This window comes from Nematolebias whitei, chromosome 5, assembly GCF_014905685.2.
Source record: "Nematolebias whitei isolate Nwh7 chromosome 5, NemWhi1, whole genome shotgun sequence".
Classification (NCBI taxonomy): Eukaryota; Metazoa; Chordata; class Actinopteri; order Cyprinodontiformes; family Rivulidae; genus Nematolebias; species Nematolebias whitei.
The window spans coordinates 19,520,762-19,541,939 of record NC_056502.1 but is presented as its reverse complement, the minus strand read 5'-3'; the positions used below and the strand labels follow the sequence as shown (position 1 = coordinate 19,541,939).

General features: G+C 43.6%; 1 pseudogene; it reads right to left on the bottom strand.

Moving 5' to 3' along the window:
• Positions 1-3,310: 3,310 nt before the first annotated feature.
• The window catches only part of LOC119409747, a 108,643-nt pseudogene continuing 90,775 nt past the window's right edge, over positions 3,311-21,178 (bottom strand).

Below are 21,178 nucleotides of genomic sequence, written 5' to 3'. Positions count from 1 at the left end.
AAAAAATCAGGTAAATTAATGTGTATGTTGTGCTGTTTAATATTACTGATATTTTGTTAATCTCTAATATGCTTGAACTACTTCACATTTCTTGTTATTTTACCTGGTGACGAAAGATGAAATGTTCTCTTCTGGTCCTGTTCAGCGATTCCCTCCCTACTCTGTAGAACACTACATGATATTATAATGTTGCTTTTGTTGTTTTCATTCATGTAAATACACTGCTGTGATACCTTAGTATATGTTTTGGTATATGTCTGTTTTGGAGTTATAGTCCCCCCCCCCGGAGAAAACTCCACCAGCCACCACTGACAGAGACATGTCCAGTGAGAGTAACTTTCCTTCATTTCAAAACATAATTCACTTGACACTGTTTTTAAGTGTTTCAGACCCTGTATGAGCAACAGTAGTCAACAATCAGGAAGATGATGCATCGTCAGACATGTTGCTCTCTTTTCCTCACTGCTCCATCAACAGAAATGTTGTCATCATCTCTCTTGGGTGTGTCTCATATTTGTGATCCTCTAACTGTGAACAGTTTATGCCTTGGGATGTGGACCATGCTGTTTTTGTGTGAAATCCAAGTGTGTGTGAATCTCCTCCAACCCCACAGGGGTTTGTACACAAGTCTGGCCCTTTCTGCCTGCCATTGTTATGCCAGTGTTGTGCTTTTGAGCAGCTGTGAATGTGTGCATATGCCCAAGAACATGTGTGTGTGGTGGTGGGGTTGCATGCATATGTGTGTAATGGTTGTGTATTACTTCCTTCTGCCAAGACCCCTAGCTTCTCTGTGTGTCTGTTCATTGTGTTGCTGTGTTGTTTTCGGTGGCCCTGGGCATTTGGCTGCAGCAGAGAACAATGCAGAATAGACAATCGTAGGACAAAAGCAAGAATACTCTGTGGATCAATGAGATCAGGTACCTACTATGTACATACAGAACAAGGAGTCTGAGTGCACATCACAATCTGTTTTGGTATACCATTTAACCAAAACTCAGACCATTTCTGTTGAATATAACAAAACATAATTCATGATATGCAGTTTGACTTAGGATTGATCATTGTGTAATTCTACAACTGTTTACTAGAGTCAATCTGATTCAAGATGGCTGCCACAACATATTGGTCTGAGCATATATTGAATGACTATAATTCAGAGCAAAAATTTTGTGGAAAGTAGCTGATGCTTGTGTAAAAACTTTGGCATGTGAGGGAAACACATTCTTTCCGAGAATGCTATATTTTTATTTTGTCATGATTTTAAACAGTAAACTTTTCGTTCACTGTTAAGTTGAATAAACTTTCACACATAAACACATTATGTTGCCTTCATTTTTTACACATCCAATAAATAAATGAAAAGGACAAATGAATTACAATAACCCAAGTGTTTTTGTTGCTAGATGTAGCTTTTCAGATTAATCTATTTCTAAACAAAGTATCTAGAAATTCAGTGGCTCTCAAAGTTGGGTTTGGATCTCACCATGGGTCATGAAACAAGTGAGGGGTATTGAGATGATTTCCAGAAATAAGACATTTAAAATTGATAATAGCACATTTTTCCATAATGGTACAAAATATAAAAACAGTAAAATCCCTCCATTATCTTTACCTGCTTCTTTTTAGGTCACAGGGTTCACTTGAGCCCATACCCAGTCATCACTGTGTGAGAGGTGGGGGACACCCTGGACATGTCTCCAGTCCATCACAGGGTCACATCGAGACAAACGAGACAAACAACCATTCACTCTGTCACGCACACCTAGGAACAATTTAGAGTTACCAATCAGTCTAACATGAATGTTTTTGCTCTGTGGCAGCAAATCAGAGTACCCAGGGAAAACCCACACATGCACAGAGAGAACATGCAAACTTCACCCAGAAAGGTCCCCGGCTGGGATTTGAACCAGGGTGACCTTCTCACTGAGAGGCGGCAGCTCTACCACTGTGCCACCATGCTGCACATAGCAGTAATAGTTGGACAAAAAAATACTTTGACTGTCACGTTTCGCAGCTCTCTGTCACCTGCCACGCCCACTTCCCCACCACTAATCAGCGCTCATGCCCTGCACCTGCTGCACGCTCTATTTAAGAGCTCCATCCATGCCAAGTCTCTGCCAAATTACCTAACCCTTTATGTTATTAGCTGTTCAGTGCTTCACTCACATTCCTGCCTGATTCTCTTGTCTTGACCTCATGTCCGTCTCTTGGATTCACTGCTCTGCCTGCTCCACATCTGGTTTTGTTCTGCCTTTCTGACCCTGGTAACAACTACCCCTTTTGCTCAACACATATTGGATTAAGGATCACCCTCTGGATTTGTTCTTGGACCTCTGACTCCCTGTGCTGGACCCCTGCTTCACTTTTCAGACCACAACCTAAGATTGCCCCACTGTCAATACTATTCACAGCATTAAAGGCTGTCCTCTGCAGCTGTTTTCCCACCAGTTAGGGTGACGCTTCCTCATCAAGCTCTGACAGGTGGCTCCCACCTCTCCTGCCTGAGAAGGTTAATGGCTGTTTTCGCTTTCAAGCAAGCTTCCTGAAACATACAGCCTTCTAACTATATTATCTCTGCAGACATGTTCTGCACTTTGGAACAGTTTCTGTTTTAAATGTGCTATATAAATAAATCTGGCATGACTTGTTCCCGTGACTGGATCCAGACTCCCACCAGCAGCTGCAAAACAATACATTGTTTCATCGTTCTTGTTGTCTGGATGAATTGTCAAATTCAAAACCCAGATTCTTGTCATTAACAGCTTGATACTTTTAATGATTGTGCTCTCATCGAACCATTGTTTTTGACATCCAAACAGACAAAAGCAGGAAAAAGGGGCATATAAGTCTGTTTAGAGTGGCAGAGAGGACAAAAGAGCTCTTCAGCTGACAAGGAGATGAAAGGATCATTCTGCTTTAATAAAATAAATCTATAAAGGTATAAGCGGTAACTGTAGTTGTGAGTTCCTGTGGGGTTTACTAAAGCCGCATGTACCCTTACATAATTCCTAACAAAGATCATCAGGTCTATATCTGCCCGGCAGCTGAGGCTGTAGGATGTGAATGTGTTCGACTCATCCTATACACCCCACCCCACTCCCTCGAGTGGCCCTGTTGCCCAACAGAAGCCAACTGGCAGTTTGACATCCTGTGTCTAAAATCTATTAGTCATTCCTTCTCAGTCGCTTCATCCATCTTGCTGTCCATCTATGCCATCAGTGGTTTTGGTTCTGATCCAAATCAATCCTGTTCTGACACTGACCTGGATCATTCATCTTACCCCGCTGTCTCTTTCTATCTTTACGTCTCTCTAACAGTAGGAGTGTGTAGCCAGCTGCCAGCTAGCATCAGTCATCTTGTCAGGGTCTGGCTCTGAGGTGGCGGTTGGTTTCGAGGGCAGGACTTTCTCTTCGGCAGCCGTGATGCACTGCAGACACTCAGCCGGGTCAGCCACTTGATTTTAGAGTAAAGATACAAGCAGTGCAAGCATAGCATTGGGTTAATTCAACATACAGAGGTTGTGAACATCTGAAAAATCAAGCAGAAAATTTGATTTTAAATATATGGTACCACTTTACAATAAGGCTCCCCTTATAGAAGGTTAATAAATAATGTATAGATAAATTATTAATTCATTTATAAACACTTTATAAATCATTAACAACTGCTTATTATGCATTAATTAAGGGCAAGAAAGAGACGAAACTGACCAATTTCTTGCCAAATAATCAGCCAAATCTGTTCACCTATATATTTCATTTAGAGTTATATTAAACATTTCAGACTAAGTTATTACCTTGTAAGCACAATAAGCATTTGTAAACCTAATTTTTTTATGATATAAAATTGTATAATATTGTACTTTATCACTGCAATATAGGTATCTATTGATACTCTATAGATTGTCTCGTTCTCACCCTTAATTAATGCAAAATAAACAGTAATTAATGAGTGTTTATTTATTCAGTAAGTGTTTATAGAGGATTAATAACATATCTATAAACTATTTATTAGCCATCTATAAGGGGAGCCTTATTGTAACATGGTACCAAATATTCTTATTAGTGATAATTTTGAAGAAAAAATAATACCAGGAAATTTATGCATGTGGATGATTTACTTGTTCATCAGTACTTTCTGCTTGGTGTGCTTTTCCAAGTCAAAATACTGGAATTTAAAATGTTACAAGCTAAATAAGTTTTATAAGTTAAAACTGTATTAGTTGCTTTTATTATGGTGGATCATATTGTATTCCTCCCTCTGCTCACCAGGATCCATCATTCTGAACCACCTTGGACAAGAAAAAACATACCTCTGTTCTTACCTATTTGAATGTCTTGCACCAAAAACATTGTTTTCTTCCGTTCTCAATTCAATTCCAACCCAGATAAACCCTCTTTTGAAAATTACAGTCACTATTTAAATCCTCCGATAAAGGGGGACATCAGTGTACCGCTTGTTTATGTAGCTTTATGACTTGTGTCAATGCTTCTAGTCAAAAAAATTCAAAATAAATTAAATAAACCAGGATGGTATTTATTGTCTGATGGTATAAACTCTATATAAGGCTAGATGCCATGAACTCAAGAGATACTCAACAGAAACAACAATAATGATGGAATAATGGCAGGTCTACTAATGGGTTGTCACTGGAAGTAAAGTCTCAAATAGAAATCTTTCACAAAACATTAAAAATGACCTGATATCATGCTTTATTTTCTATTTTTACTTTATTTTTTGCTGTTCATGAGCATGAAAATGTTGACTTTTTTTGGTCTTACACAATATAATTCAATTCAGACTCAATGCTCAGATTCAGTTAGAATCAAATAGACTTTGAGGCCAAAATGACAAAAAGCCACAGACGTTGAGGATTTACGTGAAAATGCTTCGCTTTCTATTTGGCAACATTTGTTTTAATAGCGTTGTGATTTAAAAAAAAAAAAAAAAGAAAAAATGATCCCACATCTTGCAGATTAAAACCATTCCTAAAAAAAATATCTGTGAGGACTGCATGGTAAAATGAATTAAACAGACTTTCACTATTTTAGTGCATACAATCATCTTTAAAAAATAATTTGATAGTATTTTAGAGTTTTTTGTGGGGATCACAAGTGATAAACAAAATTAGTATTTGTGATATAGCATCGCTAGTTGGAGGTTTACTATTTTGCACAACTAAAAATATTTTAATAATTTATGTGATGTTGAAGTTCTTATTAAACTTTTTTTTGTTTTTTTACATTTTAGTTGGCCATTTAGTTTATGTTATGTCTCATTAGATAATGAATTGCTGATGTTGCCATTATTAACACCTGTTTCAGGTACATCAAATGCCATTTTAATCACCATCTGGCCTGTACTGTAGGTCTGAGCTAGTTCTCCTTCTTCCTGCTCTCTTCTTGCACATGCTTTTGGTCTCAGACTTGGTTCATTTTTAACTTTTCAAAAGTACCGGTAGATGAATTTTACGGTCAGTCTATTTTCTTTATTTGTTCATAACTCTGCCTCTTTTCTCTCCTCTCCTGCTGCACATGAACGTTAAATGTGTACTTTTTTCAGGAACAAGGCACATTAGCAAAGTTAAGAGCATTTCTCCTAACTCAGATTGTCTTCTTCCCAACATGACAAGTACTTCCAGTTTTTTGTAGGCCCACACGATTAAAAAATAACTATGAAAAAACACTCCTTTCCTTTTTTAGAAGTATTTCCCACTTAAACCCACTGAGTCTCCTCCAGATTTAATTGGCTCTATAAATAAACCATTCTGCTGCAAAAGTCGTTTAAAGGGAGATAAAATGAAGGGAACGCACATTCACTCAAGTGACAGAGACAGAACAGGAGATGAAGAGATAGAAAGACAAAAATTAGGATGGGAATTACCACAGCAGATGACAGTGTTTACTAAAGTCTTCCTGGCTAAACAATGTTCAGACAGCTGACGTACAGGATGCAGACTAACAGCTATGGCTTCATCAGAGCTGCTCAGAAAAGAGAGGGTGTGTATGCATGCACAAGAGGAGGGAGATCAGTTTGTGTACTTCACAATGAGATGGAGGTGATGGAGCAAAACAGATGGAAAGTGAGAAAAAACAACTTGCCAAAATACAGAAGACATAAAGTGGGATGAAGAAAAGAGATGCAAACATTTACATGTGTGTTTTGATGTCTTTCAGGAATTAAACACCTCACCTTGCATCAGTCACATTCCCATTTTAGTCCTAAGTGTAATCTTTTTGGAAGAGGGCTTTTGTGGAGAGTTTGATCAGGCAGTATCTTACCTGCAGTAGACAGCAATCACATTAATATCAGCTTAAAGTATCAGGGAGAAATTTACATAAAATCAAGCTAACGGTTCTTGAGGCTGTGACTTGTTCCTATAAGGATGTCAGTCTGAACCAAGTCAATTTAAAAATGTTTATCTAAAATAAAATTAAATGTGTATAAACACATCTGGTACCTGAGTCCGAATTCCGTACCATAAACATGCAAATGTGAGCTGGTATGACAATAATTCTTGAATCCTTGATTACTTTTGATTCACATAAGTTACACCTTGCTGTTGTATTTAAAATGATTTGTTTTTCTAATATGTGTAGGTGTATTTAGCTATTTGATGCTTTATATTCAAAAAAGACCATGAATTTATGATGGAGTAGGCAGGACTTTCACCCCTACATCACAAGTGTGGCTCCAAAAACAATATGGCAACTCCCATTACCCAGATCCCACTAGTTTTAATTTAAACAACTGTAAAGAAGCAGAGACCCTTTGTTCATCTTTTATTTTATGGTCTATGGCTGTAAATGGGTTGCCACATCCCTAATTGTAAGAGTGATTTGTTTTTCTGTATTCTATTTGAGAAGATTATGTGTTGGAAATAAATGAAAAACTAAGTAACATTAACGTCAAGATAGAATTTGTTTATTTTTCTTGTTCTACCAATCTCATATCAGAGTGTGATTCTAAAACTGAGCTACAAACTGGACCATGATTTATGTGCACCATTTGTACGTACAGTGCTTGTATTGCTAATACTTTACCAACTGGACAATCTGGACTAAAGTATGAAATAATATTTCAATTCAAAGAGATTAAACATTATTCTTGTGACATATTCTTGTTTTTATTTCACAATCAATAACATGGAGACAACCGTTCATAAAGAGTGACACAAAAATGGTTTTGTTCAATTTAGGGCGGACAGATTTAATTGGCTCGTGTGGAGTTCCGACTCAGTGAATTCCTTTCTGAATGAATTTTGAACTCCAAGCCACCTGCACCAACCTCAGAGATCTGAGGCTGAAAAGCAGTAAATCCTTTGCAGCTTATAGAAAGCCTTCCCAGTGGAGAGGAGGCTCCTATAGTCCTACTTTAAAACCCACCGTTTTATTGTTCAACAGGAGGGGATGGCATTATACACAACTGTTGGTGTACTTCTGCCCAGGTGGTGTCTGCGTGTGTGAATTATGACCTATCCGAAACTTGTTCAGTGAGATAGGTAAACAATACGTAAAACAGAAATAAAATGTACTAACTGCAACATCTGCGAGCTTTATTGAGTTTCTGGATTTCAGCACATATTTTTAACAGCAACACAAAGCAAGTTGTATTTGTCTCATAAATTGGGTGATATCGTAATGTGGCAATAAAACAGACCATAAAATTTGAGGAACCGTCGTCACAAAGGTCACTGATACATATTTAGGAAATGATCCACCCGCTCTGTAGCCGTATAAATTAAAGAGGCACTGTTACACGTGTAATAAGGATGCTCATTTGCATGTGGGAGCGTGATTGTGCGTGCGAGAAGAAAGCAGAGCGATCGTGCCGTGCAGGGGTGTTGACTCTGCAGAGACTTGCTGAAACATGGCGCCTAATTAACAGTGTCCTTGCTCAAATGAGGCTGGTTCCCACTGCCCAAATGGCCATGATTAAAAGAGACAAAGGACAGGAAACTCTTCCAGGGCTCTCCAGACACTTCTTGGATGACATCCACACATACAAAAAAAAATCATCACTTTTTGACCACCGCTCTTTTAACTCTCCCTTTCGTCGTCTTCTTTGTGACAGGGTCTTTCTCGAGTTTGCACTCACTTTTCTCTGAATTTCTCTCTTCATCTGCGAGCTGTGTTTTCCCCCCTCCTCTGCGTCTCCCTTTCAACAAACACTAGTTCTCGTCCTTCTCTTCTCATTTCTCTCACCCTCTCTGTCTGCTAGGCTTCACATCAAAGCCTATGATTGGTGCCTAACTATTCAGCAGGCAGCATTTTATCTTCCTTTGTGTGGAGAGACCAAAATAATCAGCATAAATATGGGGAAAAACCTTGCTTCTATGGTAATATCCAGCTCAGTAATATCCATATCAGTCAAACTAACTTGGCTTAATTTGACTTAAATATAAACGGAAGGAAACACTTTACTCCAAAGTCTCCTTGGCTCAGAGTCACATTGCAAACACTGACTTTGACTTCAACTTAAGATTGTTGGCGTTGCACTGACATTGACTGCTGTGAAGAAAAGCAACAATTTACTTAATTTCTGCTAATATGTTTCTCACAGTGCCATCTTCTCTCACAGACATGAACACACATCACCTTGGCTTTGCTTTAACTATCAAGGTTGTTGGCTCTTTTTAAAAAAAGTTTCACCAACAAGGTCTCCAATTCTAATTTAACAGTGCAGCAGAAATAAATTAATCTTCTGTCCTTGGGCTCACATATACTCACTGGATTATTTTATCTGAAATACAGAGGCAACATTTAAGTTTTTTACTATCTCGTAAATTCTGGGAACCACAAGTATGCCCATTATGTTTTTAAAGTGCACTTTTGAATCTGGATAATTATTGTTGGAGATAAAGTTAACATTTAAATTAAAACCAAAACGGGGTTATTTGCCACTGGTGTAAATCCTACAGTGGCAACTTGTAGGGCAAATTACAATGTAAAAAAAAATAAAATAAAAGAAGTTAAGTGAAGTTTATTTGAATATACATAGGCATTTACAATAAAATAATTGGCAAAATAGAGTACAATAAAATAAATACCAAAATTGTTGTAGCGACTTGGATCCACAAAATAAAGCCGCTGTCGGCTGAGTAGGTTTGGTTCTGGTGACATGTCTCCAATGAGCCATGCTGAGTCCAACTTGTGTTTTGCATATTTATTTATTTTAAAACTAACACAATGAACTTTTGCCATCCATCAAACAGTGCCTGTATTGATTTACATCGCTTGTCCATCCATCCATCCATCCATCCATCCATCCATCCATCCATCCATCCATCCATTATCTTTACCTGCTTATTCCATTTTGGGTCACGGAGGTCGCCAGTGCCCATGTCCAGCAATCGCTATGCGAGGGGCGGGGTACACACTGAACGGGTCGCAAGTCCATCACAGCTTTTATGACTTAAAATGATGATAAAGGTATTGATCAAAAAATGTGACAATCAAAAAAGTGATGGTCAACAGAAGTTTACAAAATGCCTACTAACCCAGCACCTGGTGCCATGACCCACATCAGCTAAGTAACATGTGACCATGCCCCTTATGCACTTACCTGAACGGTAGGACAAATCTGGACACCTGTGCCACCATAACAGTTAAACAGCACATCCACTTCTGGCTGACAATTGTAATAAACAGACATAAAAATTGTGAAAATATTAAATTAAATAAAATTCAGTTTATTTGTGTAGCACCAAGTTACAACAGAAGTCGTCTCAGGGCACTGTACGAAAACATTCACATACATTACATAAGCCATTTAGTAAAACAACTAGTTTTGGCTGTCGCCAGCAAACTGGTTGATCCACTATGAGAAGATGCTGCTTATTAGACTGAGTTTGTTGCAGCTCCTCAGATTGAAGAAGTCTTTTGGATAGATTGTGAAACAATTCAGCAAAGACAAATCTGTCCAGTAACATTTCATTTCCAGATCTCAGCAATGTCTCCATAATTAAAATAAAGATGTATCCCTTCATGTAACGGTTGAGTAAAGGTTGTCTGGGATTTGTTGAGGAGAGTCGTGGTCTCAGAGAAGCTGTAGAAAGACATGATACTAGTTCTGTGGTCCAAGTACACTCCAGCTGTGAACTCACAACCAGTGATAGTGCTGATGTTATTCATTTTTGTTTTAATTACAAAATAAAATCTAGGATTTGTCATAATATCCAAAACTACCATTCATTTCATCAAGGTGACTGCAACATAACCTAACCTTCGGTGATGTGCAGTGAGGTTTATGACAGGAGGCACTGACTCGTCTGGAATCGGATGCTCACATGAACCCAAAATAGAAACGTTTTTTCTTCCTTTCTCTAATACCTTCTGTTTCAAATGAAAATCGAGTTTAGAAAAATTCTTTAATTTTGAGATATGATCTTCCATTTTGTCTAAACAAATTTAAACAAGTGTACCATTTTGCTACACCCCCTCCCCTCTGCGTAACAGAAAAATGCACAGCGACGTGAAACTGTTTCATTGTCCCTATGAGGCAGTTCTGCCCCCTAGGTGAGCTGGACTGGGAAGCTCAGTCCTCACCTCCTTCTACAGGTGTGCAGTGGAGAGCATCCTGTGCTCCAGCATCAACGTGTGGCATGGAGGCTGCACAGCTGCAGAAAGAAAAGCTTTGCAGAGAGTGGTGAAGGCTGCACAGAAGACTGTTGGAGTCAGTCTCCCCACCATCACAGACATCTGCACCTCCAAATGCAGGCAGAGAGCCACCTGCATCATGAAGTACCTCAATCACCCAGCACACTCACTTTTTGCCCTGCTCCCTTCAGGCAGAAGGCATTAAGTGTAGAACCACTAAACTGAACTTCTACCCTGAAGCTGTTAGACTCATGAATCCCTAACCAGGAAAATCATTGTAATGCCATGATAATTTGTGACTTTTCAATGCTGCTGATTATCTCATGCTGCTGTATTCATTCATACACATCTGCTCACCACAGACTCATGTTCTATGTCATATAGGCTTCGCCCTTTAAGGCTGTCGCTGATGGGTTTATCCCGTTATGCGCAAGCATCGTACTGAAAAAATTAGTCCACGCCCACCTGCTGTGTGGGCCCCACCCGATCCGTATAAATTACGTTAAGAGCGGGTAATCTGCTCCCCATTTTTCTTCAGCAAGCATAATAAAACAAAGAACAACTGACCTTTTCGTCGAGATGTCCAGCTCCAGCACCATCCGTTTGTGTCCCTCTTGCAAGACCGGCTACTTGCTTAGCTTCGACCGGCACGACACCTGCGAGGGATGCCTGGGTCCCCGCCACGTCGCTCGCGCTCCCTCCTGCCGCCTCTGTGACGAGCTTCCACCGGAGGAAAGGCAGAGGAGAGCAGCCTTGTTTAAGGCTACCATCGAGGACTGCCTGTCAGTGGCGGGAGACTGTTCGCTGGACGACGCCATGGATTTCTTCGACGCCGGCTCTCGGAGTGAATCGGATGATTCCTCTGGGACCGGTGACGCTAGCAGCAGCCCCGACGCTTGTTCCCCCCCGGGGAGCACAGTGTTGGAAAGAGGGAGGCCGAGCGGATGCTCGACTCCCCCGGGGTTTCCCGCTTCAGCGACCACATCGCTCCCTGCCGTGGGCGCGCTCCTCTCGGAGCTGCCCGCCATTATCCGGGAAGCTGCTAGCGTTAAGGGGCTCTCCGTCCCCTCCCCCCCCCCCGCTCAGATCGGATGATCTTGCGGGAAGGTTTGGCTCCACGCCGGCTCGCCGTCCTGATCCCATTTGGCCTCGTTTTCCAGCGGTGACAGCGTACTGGAACGAGGCCGCAGCCGGTCCTGGTAGGTTAAGGGCGCCCGTCTCCACTTACGCCCCCATCACCAGAGTGGAGGGGTTCACCGAGCGGGGCTATCCCTCGGTACCCCCCCTCGAGCCAAGCCTCGCGGAAGCCTTCGGAGCGAAGATGTCCAGGCTGGAGAAGCGTCCCGTCCCTCCGGGGAAACACGACCAGGTGGCGACCGCGCTCTCCAACAGAGCCCACCAGTGTGCTTTTCAGGCGGCCGCGGCTAACAACAACGTGGCGCTGTTAGCATTTAGCATGTCGAAGAGGCTGGAGGCCTCAGACCTGCCGGAGGAGACAAAGAGCTCCCTGTGTAAATCGGCAGACGCCGTCCTCAACATGTGCGCCGCTTCCACGGTTTGCCTGTCGAGGATTGCTTCATGGATGACGGTAATCCAACGCTCCATCTGGCTCCGTCACTCTCCATTGCTGCCGGAAAAGCTGCACAAGGACCTCATGGAGGGCCCCATCTCATCGGACGCGCTGTTCGGAAGCAGCTTGAAGACCATGCTGGCGAACTCCAAGCAGTCGGAGGAGATGTCGGAAGCGGTACGCCATCTCATCAAGCCGCGCGGCTCATCCCGTCCCCCAGCCCGCTGGAGGGATCGTCGAGAGCAGAGGCAGAAGCACCGACGCTCCACGGCAGCAGCAGCTTCGTCTCGCCCAGCTCCACCACCAGCCCCGCCCGCCAGAGACCACCCCTCCTCAGTCCGGCAGCCTGCACTTCAGCGTTTCCCCAGAGATCGCCTGCAGACGGCGCTCGGGCCAAACAAACCGCAGAGCTCACGAGGGAGAAGGTTTAAGAAATGACGGTCTGCGGGGGATGTGTGTATGAACGAAACAGGAAGTGAAATAAATGATTTTTCAAAAATCAAAATGCCTGTTTTTAGCCAGTCTGTAAGTTCGGATGAGCTCACAGCCGCTACACACACATCCTCCACACAGAGAGAGCCGGTGGCCTTAAATAAAGGTTTTTTAAACCCACCGCCGCTCCTTCACATGCCCAGACGCTCACGTGACACCACGGTAAGCGAAATATCTTGTTGTCAATCAGAACCGCACGATCACCACTCAAACGGTGTTAAACGCGCACCCGAGCGAGACAAGCAACCTCCATCCAAACGGCGCTGTGTTAATGATGCACGCACAGCTGCCCGGCGCTCACCGGCTCACATCGGGATAAATGTGGGACCGCAGGCCGGGTCCGGTGGAGGTCCCCGCTCTCAGCAAAAACAACACACGCTTTTCCTGAATAATCGCGAACGGCCGTCATCCATCGCGCCTCAGCGATCAGCAGCTCACGGCGGCATAAGCGTGAGACAGCTGAATGAATCCAACGACGGGCCCCGCCCTCAGCGAGAGCGGCGCGCGTCCCTCCAGAGGAAACGTGCGCTCCCGCGAAGTTTACAACCTTCACTTCGACAGCACGGCGTTGATGACGTCACGCCCTCCACCTCTCAACGTTCGCACAGCGACGTTAAACGTCATCAGCTGGCACACGCTTCGCCTCAGCGCACACCGCCCCGCCCGGACATGAAGGTTGGTCCGCGATCCAGTCACAGCGCACGGGCGCGCGCAGAACAGCCCTTTCGAGAAAGCCTCGCCTTGGGTCACGCGGAAAACATTTCCGCGACGCATGACGGCGGTCGAGGCGGAGGTTTGGATGACATCCGTTCAAAACACGGCACATCATTTAAACGCACGTCCACTCCACGAACGTCACGCAGAGTGGCTAAAAACATGCTCACCGGACAGATGGATGGACAGAGTGTTATGCAAGGGTTACACGCTGCAGTTTGCAACCCGACCCCCTCCGTTCGGAGGAGTTATAGAGACGGTCCTGTCATCACCAGACCAAGTCTCAGCCTTAAATGCAGAAGTCCAAGAGCTTCTGATAAAAGGTGTAATCTCAAGAGTTCCCAACGAGGAGGAAAACACAGGGTTTTACTCACGCTACTTCCTGGTCCCCAAAAGGACCGGAGGGATGAGACCGATTCTGGATCTGTCAGCTTTCAACAAAGCGATCATGAACAGACCGTTTCACATGTTGACGAACAGACAGCTGTTGGACAACATCCAGAAAAACGACTGGTTTGTTTCCATCGATCTAAAAGATGCCTATTTTCACATACCAATCATCCCAAAACACAGAAAATTTCTGCGTTTCGCCTTTCAAGGGATGAAGTACCAGTACAACAGGCTGCCTTTCGGGTACTCCCTCGCGCCTCGTACGTTCTCAAAGTGTGTGGAGACAGCTCTGCATCCACTGCACAGAGCAGGGATGAGAGTTTTGTTTTACCTGGACGACCTGCTGCTCCTGTCTCACTCCAGACAGGAAGCATTGATACAGGCTCAGGTGTTGGCATCACATCTGCTAAATTTGGGCTTCGCCATAAATTGGAAGAAAAGCTCGATTTTCCCGGCCCAGACAATTGTTTATCTGGGAGTGGAATTAAACTCAATTACCATGACGGCTCGCTTATCACAAACAAGAATCGACACTCTAAAAAACCAATTACGCCACGTAAGACCTGGCAAAGTGGTAACAGCTGTCTCCGTCATGAAGCTGTTGGGAATGATGTCATCAGCTCACACAGTGGTCCCGCTGGGTTTGTTACACATGAGACGCCTCCAGAGGTGGTTTACGCGCCTGCGTGTGGATCCAGTAAAACAAAAGAGACGGATGATCACTGTCCCTCCCTCCGTGAGAGCAGACCTCCGACACTGGGGAAACACCCTGGCTCTGTCAGAGGGAGTCCCCGTCAGCAGACCCACGTCACATGTGTCTGTCTTCACGGACGCGTCTCTGTCAGGTTGGGGGGGGACATGCCTATCTCAAGCAGTAGGGGCGCTGTGGCCCCACCGCACATCAGCCCACATCAATGTTTTGGAGTGTCGCACAGTGCTGAATGTGATTCAACATTTTGCTCCCGTGCTACAGAATCAACACGTGTTGATTCACACAGACAACATGGTGACTGCTGCGTACATAAACCGCCAGGGGGGTGTGCGTTCAGCCCAGATGTTACACATTGCGCGGAAGCTACTGTGTTGGGCTCACCAAAACCTGCTTTCCATCAGAGCGGTTTACATACCCGGCGTTCTGAACAGAGGAGCAGACGTGATGTCCAGGGGCGGCCCACGTCACGCGGACTGGACCCTCCATCCAGACCTGATTTTTCAGACGTGGCAGAAGTTTGGCAAAGCAGCTGTGGACCTGTTTGCGACGCGAGAGAACGCTCAGTGCCAATTATGGTTTTCCCTGAGCCCTCGAGACGACCCACCGCTGGGGGTTGATGCCTTTGCCCACAGCCCGTGGCCCAAAACGCTTCTGTACGCGTTCCCCCCCCCCTCCTCTGATTTTACGGTTCCTGAACCGAGTTCAGGAGGAGGGACTGACAGCTCTTCTGGTAGCTCCCGAGCGCGTGAACGCACCATGGTTCCCGGTCCTGCAGCGTCTGTTGTCAGGTCGCCCGTGGAAACTGCCATGGAGGGAAGATGCTCTCCTTCAAGCAGGAGGAGCAATCAGGAGTTACCCGGAAATAGGCCAGCACCTATGGGTCTGGCCGCTGAGCGGTCCCGCTTAGAGAGGATGGGTCTCCCTCAGGAGGTAGTGCGCACAATCCAAGATTCACGCGCTGCATCTACCACAGCCCTGTACACATCAAAGTGGACGGCTTTTCAGCGCTGGTGTACAGAGAAAGGTTTAGAGGCCACCTCATGTCCATTAGGTGGCGTGCTGTCCTTTCTTCAACAGCTGATGGATAGGAAGTTGGCATTCAGCACGATTAAAACGTACGCTGCAGCCATCTCTTCCTGCCACGAAGGGTTCGGGGACAGAACAGCTTTTAACCACCCGCTGATGAAGCGGTTTCTAAAAGGTGTACAAAGACATAGACCGGTTTCACGCCCATTAGTTCCACAGTGGGATTTAACGCTGGTCCTGCGAGCCCTGATCAAGGCTCCTTTTGAGCCTCTGGATCAAGTCTCACTTAAATTCCTGTCTCTTAAAACAGCCCTGCTGCTGGCTTTAACATCCGCTAAGAGGGTGAGTGATTTATCCGCCCTCTCTGCCGCTCCGTCATGTCTCAGAATCCAGGCTGACGGTAGTTCAGCTGATTTAAGACCAAATCCAGCCTTTATGCCTAAAAGCATCACGAGCTCTTTTAAATCGAGACAGATATCGTTGGAGGGATTCTTCCCTCCCCCCCACAGATCAGAAGAAGAAGCATCTTTTCATCTTCTCTGTCCGGTGCGGGCGTTATCGTGTTACATAGCGCGCACAGCTGCAATGCGTCAAACTCAACATCTGTTTGTGCATTATAGAGATGCATCCGCAGGCCGCCCGTTATCCACCCAGCGCTTGTCACACTGGCTGTGTGAGGCCATTTCTGAAGCCTACAGAGCATCAGATCTAGAGCCTCCTGTCAATCTCAAAGCACACTCAACCAGGGGTATCGCATCTTCGACTTCTCTGCATAATGGTATGTCAATGCAGGACATTTGCACTGCGGCTGCATGGTCAACACCCTGCTCATTTATTCGCTTTTACCTACGTGATGTAACGGCTCGTTCCATGACACATTCTGTCCTTAGTGCTCTAACAGAATGAATATTGTTGTTCTCATGGAACTCTGTTTAAACTCACATCTGTCTGCATGCATTACAGTGTGAGATGTTGTTATCAGCCACAAGTTGTGTCTGTGATTTTGGTTCTATTGTCACTAATCAGTTCATGACTATTGTTACCAATCAGTTCATTGTTCAATAATCAGTTCATTGATATTAATCTGTTTATACTGTTCAATCATGAATCAGTTGCTTCATGCCCCCCCCCCCTCCTCTTTTAATATCTTCCCCGTTGAAAGTTTTTCCGGGGCATTCATGCTTGTCAGAACGCATAGTTGCACAACATGCGTCTGTGCATGGCACACAATTACGCGATGCGTAGTTATGCACATGGGGAGCTGAATGACAAGACGTTTTTTGGGCAAGCTTCCGCTTCTTACTGTGTTCGAATGGACCCAGTGAGGCGAGGACCACATCCGCTTCGCCCTTAACCCATCAGCGACAGCCTTAAAGGGCGAAGCCTATATGACATAGAACGTTGGTTACGTACTGTAACCCCAGATTCTATGAATATAGGCGTAGCCCTTTAAGCGTCGGGCCTCACTGGCTCCTGAATAGCTGAAGAAAAGAATAAGCTATTTGGGAGCAGATTACCCGCTCTTAACGTAATTTATACGGATCGGGTGGGGCCCACACAGCAGGTGGGCGTGGACTAATTTTTTCAGTACGATGCTTGCGCATAACGGGATAAACCCATCAGCGACAGCCTTAAAGGGCTACGCCTATATTCATAGAATCTGGGGTTACAGTACGTAACCAACGTTTGTGCTGCTGTTGTTATGCCGTATTCTTTGGCATTATTAGTGTTTTGTGTATATCTTAGATCTTTTGGCATACCGTTTGGCATTTGTTTAGTGTATATATTAGTGTATATCTTAGATCTTTATTTACTGTTTCTTTTTATACTTTATATTTAGCTATTGTTGTGTGTAACTGGGACCCCGTGTACATAATTTAATTCCACCTCATGTACCACATGTCTTGGAAATGACAAGAAAGTTGACTTAAACTTGATATTCTTTTGTAGCTCACTCCGTTCTGCTGCAGCTGAGACAATGTTGTGGCCTTTATGTTCATCCACCGTGCAGACATGACAGCTGCTCTGCTGATCAATGCGACGGAACATCTTCATCGCCTCATTTTGATGAGAACAGATGTTCTCGTGGAGCTCCTTGGAGGGCTCCACCAGCTGAGGTTTCTTGAACTTATCAACAACATAATGAGGCTGAAGGTGTTTTTTGCCATAAGAAACCAAACACATCAAAAAGGACTTTATGGCTTTTTGTTTTGTCCCAGTGCAGATATCACAGGCCACATCTTCAGGTTCAGCGTGGTCCTGTGATCAGCAGGAGTAGTCAGGAATTCAAATGGCTTCGGCTGCTCAACTAAAGTGTCTAATAAGATGTGTCTCTCCAGAAATTGCCTCGGTGTTAAGGTTTTCCTGCATCGAGAGCAGCTATGGATATTCTTCTCAGAATCAGAATCAGTTTATTATTGCCATGTCAATGAACGAGGTTCACAAAACTAGGAATTTGCTTCGACATAAGGTGCGAATAGTAATAAAGTAAAATAAAGTAAAAATAAAGTAAAAATTAAGTAAAAATGAGAACATTACATAAGACATAAGACCTGTGTACACCCACAAATAAAGTAAAATTAAAAACATAACATAAACATGTGTACACCCATACAATAGAAAACAATAAAAAAACTTAGAGAACATTACAGATGGGAGTATTCAATTATAATACAGATGTAATGTGACCAAAGCAGAAATTATGAGGTAGCATTATGAGTGTTCAGGAGTCCAACAGCAGAGGGGAAGAAACTGTTCTTATGGCGGGAGGTTCTGGTCCGAATGGACCGAAGCCTCCTGCCTGAGGGGAGTGGTTCAAACAGTCCGTGTGCAGGGTGAGCAGGGTCAGCTGTGATCCGACATGCTCGCCTCACAGTCCTGGAGACGTACAGGTCGTGGAGGGATGGAAGGCTGCAGCCGATCACCTTCTCAGCTGAGCGCACAACGCGCTGCAGTCTGAGTCTGTCCCTGGCAGTGGCCCCGGCGTACCACACCGTGATGGAGGAGCTGAGGATGGACTAGATGATGGCCGTGTAGAACTGCACCATGAGCTTGGCCGGCAGCTTGGCCTTCTTCAGCTGTCACAGGAAGTACAGTCTGCTGGGCCTTCTTGATGAGGGAGCTGATGGTCGGCTCCCATTTGAGGTCCTGGGTGATGGTGGTGCCGAGGAACCGATAAGAGTTTGCAGTGGTGATGGGGGTATCATTACAGGTGATGGGGGGCAGAGGGGCTGTGGCTTTCCTGAAATCCACAATCATCTCCACTGTCTTCTGGGCATTGAGTTCCAGGTTGTTGCTGCTGCACCAGGTCACCAGCCGGTCCACCTCCCTCCTGTATGCAGACTCATCACCGTCCGAGATGAGCCCGATGAGGGTGGTGTCATCTGCAAACTTAATAAATTTCACAGAGTCATGGCTGGAGGTGCAGCAGTTGGTGTACAGGGAGAAAAGCAGGGGGGAAAGCACACAGCCCTGTGGAGATCCTGTGCTTACAGTCCGAGTGTCCGAGACAGCTCTCCCCAGCTGCACGCACTGATCCTCTTCTGATCCTGATTCTGATTCTGATTCTGATCCTCTTTATCCCAGAAGTTTTCAATACATTTCATGCAGTAGCTGTGTCCACATGGCATAGCCACCGAGTCCTTCAGAATATCCAGGCAGATGGAACAAGATAAATTTTCTCTGTTCAGCTGAACTATTTTTACGTTTCACTTCCTGATAGAAACCAGTCTGAGCTCCGATCTGAAGATCATCTGCTTGTACAGTGAATAATAATAACTTTATTTTTAAAGCCCTTTAAAACAACCACAGCTGCACTGTGATCATTGTATTTTAGATTTGATGGGGAGGGAGCAGAAACCTTTGGACAGAGTGACTCTAGTGTTTGAAAGCAGAAAGGAGTTTCCACAGCAGATACTGTGGGTTTAACCTCTTTTAAAACAACAGCTTTTCTACATTAATTCAAAATTTGTTCAGTTTTTTTAAGTATTAGTGTGTACATTTTCTCAGCTCACTCATCTTAATTGATTTACTGTATTTCTATCACCTGCTGCTGAAAATCAAAAGCTCTTAAATACTTTAAATTCAGTCTCAGTGTTTGTGAGTAAAATAAAATTTTAACCTTCACCTTTAAAAAATCAGTAGTTGACAGATTTAAAATCTGTGGAGCCCAGAGGGCAAGCTGGTGAAAAACTATTGAAAATGGGTTTCTTGTGCAGGAGAGTATCTGGTGTGCATGGGGCAGTATTACGTGCACATGAGAAATGAATCTGGTGCACACGCAGTAGTTTCTGGAGCGCACCAAAAAATGTCTGATGTGCACCGAGTTGTCATGCACCAGAGAATATGCAGTGTAATATAGCATCTGTGTTTCCAGTTTAAAAATTAAAAGAGATACGTGTGAGCTATATTCAATCTCTAATTGCATTTGAACTGTGCTGACTCCACTTATATAATTCACTTGTTTCATTGAAGTTTTGGATGGCATTTGGAATATTTTAAATACAGCCTCTAAAGCAGTTTGAGTTTAAGGACATTTAGCACACAAGGCCACCAAAGGGATCATTCAGTAGGCTTCAAATAGTTCCTGCTGCCCACAAGAAATCTGTTTGGTGTACACTTGATAATATGGTGAGCCCACAAAAATGTTTCACATGACTGTTTCTCATGCATGCAGCAACACTTTTATTAGTTTTGTTGTTGTTTTTTGTTTCTTCCTCAGCATCCCATTAGGGCAGAGGTCTGCAACTTATTTGATCAGAAAATACTTTTCTGTCCCTACGCTCTCTAAAATATGTTCAGAATGGCAACCCTGCAACAACTGTGATTATCAACTGGTGGCCCATGGGCCACTTCAAGTTTGGTGGAGCGGGCGTTTTCTAGCGATTGTGGGCGACGACATAAAACTAAAATTATACAATGAGTTTTAACATTTATTGATATTTTTACAGTTTAGGACAAAAGAAAAAACATTCATGTAAAAAAGAAAATATTTATAGTTTATACAGAGTTTTATAAAAAAAATGTAATAACTTGGCTGGCCTATGTGAGTTGTCCTTTTGTCAGTGGAAAAAAATATATTATCCCACTTTAAAGTGATAAAGAATAAATTTTAGAGTGTGCATCAAAATGAGGTCATTTTTTGGGGAAATGTAATTGTGATCTATTTAAGTTTTAAATTAAAAACACTAACTTTTGTTTACTTTGACCTAAATTAATTTTTCATTTTCTAATTCATACCAAACTGACTGACTATTTTTCCCTTTAAGGAATTTCCTCTAAAAATATTCCAAAGATTTTGGGGTGGATTTGAGAGAAAGATCTCTCTGTAAGGCTGGAAATTGGATACATTCATTCATTCATTCAACCTTTATTTATACAGGTTAGTCCCATTGAGCCTCGGGGACCGAGACCTGAATGAAGTAGCTAAATTTAATCAACACGTTTTGCTCTTTGTATTAGTTGCAACATTCACATATTTTCTGAAAACTGGCAGCAACAAAACAGTAGCTAAAACTAGCAATTTCTGTTGTGGGTATAAAAACCATCCATCCATCCATCCATTATCTTTACCCGTTTATTCCATTTTGGGTCACGGGGGTCGCTGGTGCCCATGTCCAGCAATCACTGTGCGAGGGGCGGGGTACACCCTGGACAGGTCGCAAGTCCATCACAGGG